Here is a 5,764-nt window from a genome sequence, read left to right as displayed (position 1 = left end):
TCACATGTTTTCGGCCAGAATAAGCTCTGGTGTGGGCAGATTTTGTGGTTAGGCTTTGCAAAAACTACAGACGCAACGGTACTGAGGGAATCCAAACCACATCATTCCCGATCTCTGTTTAGTTTTCTGTTAATCTGATGAAGATGGATGGGTGCCTTTGTCTTCAAAGTGTCTCTCTTGTATTGCTTTTTAGGGGCACATCTTTATCTGCAAGGCTAATGTCTTCTTGAAGTTCATGGATCCTCCTGAAATACAGACAGCAGAGGAGAGATGACTCGATGTGTTGAATATCTGATGCCTTCCTCTTTCCCCGCTGTGGCCATTACTCACCTCCTCGGAGATGATTGCAGAAGCCACAACAGACGCAAAAGTGACTGACACAGAGACACTGTGTGAGTTACATCTCAAAAATACACACATTATGAATGATTACTTTCACAGGATGGATCATAGCGCTCGCTCTCCGTCTCTGTTTTGTTCCTTCCTCTGTGCCTTTTGAGTCTTGTGTGTGTCTGTAAAAGCAGAAAGGAAATAATTCAAGTGAGGACAGAAGCAAAACTGTGAAAAGTAAAGCAAGAAAGGAAATTACTGGAACTTTAAAGTCAACTTGAAATTGGCTCAATTTACTTTCTGAACACATGTTCTCGGTCTTATTGTGAATAACATTTTTTACCATTCAATCAATTTTCAACAAATAAAAGTTTAACAATATATCTGAAATCTTATTCTCATCCATGTTAAGATTTCTAAATTGTGCTTTGAAGTGTCACACCAGGTTTGATGCCGGTGATTTTCAGTGAATAACATCCTAAATATTTTAGCCTTTTTGGAGCTTGACAGTAATATTCTTCAGAATGACTCATTTTATGTTCCATGGTAAAATTATAACAGCAAATGGGTTTTGGAATGAAGTGAGGGTGGGTAAATGATGGCAGATTTCATTTTTGTATGAGCTAACTTTAATTGGCATGAAAATGGTTTCTAGAAATATGCTTAATTTTCATTTGTTATTTTTGATTTCAGGATGATTTGTGACCTGGACATGTTTTTATGAGATTCACGACCTCATTAATGGGTTTCGATCAGTTACAACTGTGTGTATTTCCTATAAAATGAGAGAGAAAAAATCAAAGCCAACACAGTGTATTTCTACTCATTACAACCATCCATGTACAAAAAGCATGAGTCAGGGATTACAAGGAAGTCAAAAAGAGCGAGAGAGCGCCGACTATATGGCCTCCAAAGACTGCAGAGGTTTTAGGATGTATAATAAGCTGTGTCCCTCGCCACGGCTTTAATTGGCTCAGTTTCTCTTTTGTGTCAGATATCACAATACCATGAATTAAGGGCTGCTTTATTACCGCCCGCATCTCCTCCGCACGAGCTCTCCCTGACTAATTGAAAAGTGGTGGAACAAGGAAAGCAATTTACTCACCTAGAAATTACTTTTCATGATAACAATGCCATTTTTCAAAGCCAGGCGCTCCCGTCCACAGTCCTACTTCTTAAGAGGGAACCATTATTTGTGTCGGAGGGAAGAGAAAAGCCTATTTGCATTACATTACAAGTCCAATTGGCACCCGGCAATGAGGAAGACTATGGAGGGAAGAAAGGGAGAGATACATATTTCACACTGTCTTGGGAAAATCTTGCACTTTGTGCTTAAGTTGCGCTGATACTGTATTATTGAAAAACTCTAGATAAATCATTTTTTAATTGCATTTTTGTTGTGCTACTATTTATAGGCAGAAGAATGGGAAAGGCAGGACTTAGAAATGTTGCAAGCCAGATTTAGTCACATTGGCCAAATGCGCACCCCAAAAGGTTACGCAATTATTCATTGTCATATTTTTGTAATTCTTTCCCTGCCATTGATGGAATTTTCCATTATTTATGACACAATGCTTCCCCGCCATTGACGGAATTTTCCGACAATCCATGCTTTCACTGTTATGGTAGGGAGCGCTATTATGCATCTTCTGAAATAGTTCAGAATCTTCTGATTCAAAAACAAGTGAAGAAGAAGCAGAAACAAGCATTGCTTCCGCACATGTAAGCTATGATGCCATCATCAAACATTCAACAGCATAGAAATCAAAACTGCCTAATGTTACCGAATGAAATGTCGACCCAGGACGAGGTATAGGACTGTGCAAGCTTTGAGGTAACTTATACTCAGAGTCCAAAAAGAACAAAAATGCTGCCACGACAGGGAAAGAGTTAATAGTTGTACAATAAAGCATAAGTATATGCAAATGCTATCACTGCTGATCAGTGTGCAGTGACATAATTTGCAGCATAAAACATCATACATTTAATTTAGCAGCAAAAATTTATGACAAATATCAAATAAATACAAAAACAAAATAGACAAACAGACTGATTTTTTACTTAAAATTGTGAATTTTATGGAATATTTACAATAACATTAATGTATGAATTAATTTTTTTACTTTTCAAAATCATAAAACCTATTTGATTTTCTAAACAAACAGTGAAATAAGCCATTTTACATTTACAGTAAAATAAACATTTAACACATCACTTAAAAAAGTGAGGAAACCCGTTGCCTTAAAATAGTAAGTAATAAACTTCATGGACAATTGAAAAAAATAAGTTATGTGAACTTGACAATTCCTTGTCAAATCACTTTTTTCAATTACGTATGAAGTTTGTTTATTTCATTTTAAGGCAACAGATTTCCTGACTTTTTTTTAAGTTAAGTCAGCTGATCACTTTTTACAGTGTAGCAGTCGGGCAATCTGTTTTGAGCTTGTGGTTTTTACAAATGTGTTTTTGTGGAACATGCATCAGACTGTGGGCTGCGTCTCAAGTTAAGACATGGAAAACTGTTAAAAAAGGAAATATATTCATTCAATGTTGTTCAAAATTCAAATTCAATTTTAGGTCTAGAGAGATCTATGATCACTTCAATACATGGGTTTAAAAAAATATTTACAGTCTTTTAGTCATCACATCCAATGCTTTGTGTCATTAAGATTAGACAGGTCAGGGAGTGAAAGGAATGAATTCATGAATATATTAGTCTGTTTGAGCTCATTAGAGTGATGAGATGCTAATTTATGACGAGTGAAGGTTTATTTATAGCCCAAGAGTGGTGTAAGCACATCTCTTTAGACTTCTAAGTGAAGGATAGGGATCTTATATCATCTCTTTGCAAGGAATAAGAGTCTGATTGTCTGTAGCAAAACCCTGGACTCATGGCCCATTCTGGTACTTAAACTTTAAGACCCCGCCGTGAAACTGTTTGCTTTGAAAACTCTAGTTTAATTCCTTTAACGTGGACATGAGAGGAATTGAATCCGTCCGACGTGGACTCAAGAGGGTAATGAAGAAAATAATTGGCTTTTTGGTTTCCAAACAAGAAGCACAACTTCAGCTGAGCAAGACAAATCCAACCTATCCCAGGACAATGGACTAGACAGTTATAGCCAGAAGTTTATTCTCAAACCGAGGACACAATGTAAGTAAAGCACTTTTGATATTGCGTTTTTTTGAAAATACCATCTACTCAATCCCACTTTTTCTGTACATTTCAGGTCTGATAACTTCATAAAAGTGTGATTACACTGCATTTTCCACAGAAGGAAAAAGTGCTTCAGAGGTCACTAGAGGTTGAGTGAGTACATGTGCATTTCCCCTTGACGTTCCCCGTGGGATCGCTACACAAATATTGAACTTCACAAAATGTTCTGGCTTTCTGAGTCTTGAAACAAATGAAACTTTCAGCACTCATTGGAAGGTCATGATTCAAGTAATGACCTTCATGTTCTCTAAGGTTTCTCAAGGTTCTTGTACAATGTAACCGTTGGCTCCCGCAGTCCATAATTTGGTCAGGTCAGTCACCTCTGCCAAACCACACAATGATTCCTCAGGTCGAGAAGGTTTCAGTGGTATACAAGTCTAGTATACTCAGGTATGCATAGAAAACATTGCTGCTGAGGTGACCTTCTACAAGACTGCCTCCAAAACAATTTCTGCTGTCGCTCCATTGGTTTCGATTGAGGTGCAGCAGTGTCCACAATCCCTTAATCAAACACAATCATGGCATTCGGGATTACTTGAAATAACCAGCAGGTGTGCTGGAGTAGGGTTGGAAATGAAGTCTGCAGGAAGGCAACCCTCCAAGTGCAAGGTTGGCTACCCCTATTCTTATGCATATTTCACACAAAAATGAAGTGAAAATAACGATCAGATCTGTCTGACAGCCACGTGAATTTCAGAGAGTTCGAAATTTGAATCACAAAGTGTCTGTTTGCCTGCATTCTCCACCAATTTCTCTGGTGTTGTACAACCATTCACAGGGACTGTCGAGCCAAATTTTGAAAGAGTTACTCTACATCAGTCTCTTTTTGTGTTATCATCTATTTCAGATAGCCCTGCTCAACAAACAATTTCCATGTAATTCCTCTCACATCAAGCTAAAGACGCAACCTTTACGCCCACCATAAGTAGATGTTTCTTGGCCTAGAATAAGCCGCAAAGTGATTTTTGCTACAAGTTAAAAAGACTTGTTATGTGAGTCTAGGGCGTTAGGTGATGTCCACTTCTTGAGTATTTCTGGGCAGTTTGTTTCTGTGGAGGTTATGGGAGTATGTTAATTCATTGTGGGCATTGGTACGTGTTTGTGCCAGCATGCACAGGTGTTTCAGCTATATGGGTCTCAAATGTTGCCAGAAACAAATTACCTGAAGCCCTGCAACTATGGATCTAGACAGATCCCTCTTACACATGAATGTTTTTAAACCTTTTCCAATGCACCATTAAGCCTTGGCAAAGCGGCTGAAAGGTAATTGCCACTCATTACACGCGAAATCCCAAATAACACACTTTCAGTTGATTGAAATTGAAGTGGCAGAATTTGAAAGTCGTGTTTTATCGCAGATGGCTTTACTGCCATAGAGATTCACTTGTACATATCAAGGTTTTAAAGGAAACATATGTCCAAATCATAAGCTATTAGATCAATTCCAGTAACAGTCAATTTGTTTTGTTAATTGTGTTAAAAAAGTTGTTATATTTTCTGTCAGTTTTTACAGTAATGTCAACATTTACAGTGTTGGATTTATCACCTTTGGATGAGGAACAAATAATTCTTGCCTGATAAATGTAATGTCAGTCCAGATTCAGAACTCAAAAGACTCGTGTTGGAGCGAAATTCCCGAGGTATCTTGCTTTGTTCCCTCTTTTTTACTGCTACAGTGGCTGAGCATTGGTCTGTGTCCAGAACAACATGCTGTTTAACCTCCCTACATGAAAGTATTGAAGCACACAGCTTACTGTGGCGTCCATATTTATGAACCTGCCAATAAAAGAAGAAATTTGAGTGTCCACTGGGTTTTCGGTATACTACATTGGTTATGTATCTGTGCCCACCAGCCGTTACAAACAGGAAACATATTTATTAGAACAGGAAGTCAAGGAGGAACAGAAATCCAGGCTGACAGTTACAGCTCAAAAAGTATAAACATATAAGGGAAGAAAACACACACACACACACACACTAGCAATTTCAATTTGCCATCAGTTAATTAAATTATCATATTAGAATAATTTTTCTTTGCTACAGTATCTAAATTCAGATGGGTTTTGTGGTTTTTAAGAAATCCAAATATTGAGTCAAGATGCATCTGTATATGTGTGTGAGAGAACCGGCGGAGTGATGATACGGTAGGAATACTGAGGCCTTAGGGCAGATTTCTGTTTGTGTGTGTGTGTGTGTGTGTGTGTGTGTGTGTGTGTG

General features: G+C 37.9%; 1 long non-coding RNA gene across 1 annotated transcript; it reads right to left on the bottom strand.

Moving 5' to 3' along the window:
• Positions 1-377: 377 nt before the first annotated feature.
• Positions 378-5,451, bottom strand: LOC311295465. The gene is made up of 3 exons (XR_014628337.1): positions 5,122-5,451; positions 1,436-1,596; positions 378-512 (listed from the first exon to the last, which is right to left on the bottom strand). It is a non-coding gene; the product is annotated as an uncharacterized lncRNA (long non-coding RNA).
• Between the last annotated feature and the right edge of the window lie 313 nt (positions 5,452-5,764).

Source organism: Rutilus rutilus (genome assembly GCF_951802725.1).
Source record: "Rutilus rutilus genome assembly, chromosome: 8".
In the NCBI taxonomy this organism is placed as follows: Eukaryota; Metazoa; Chordata; class Actinopteri; order Cypriniformes; family Leuciscidae; genus Rutilus; species Rutilus rutilus.
This window is presented reverse-complemented; position numbering and strand designations above follow the sequence as displayed.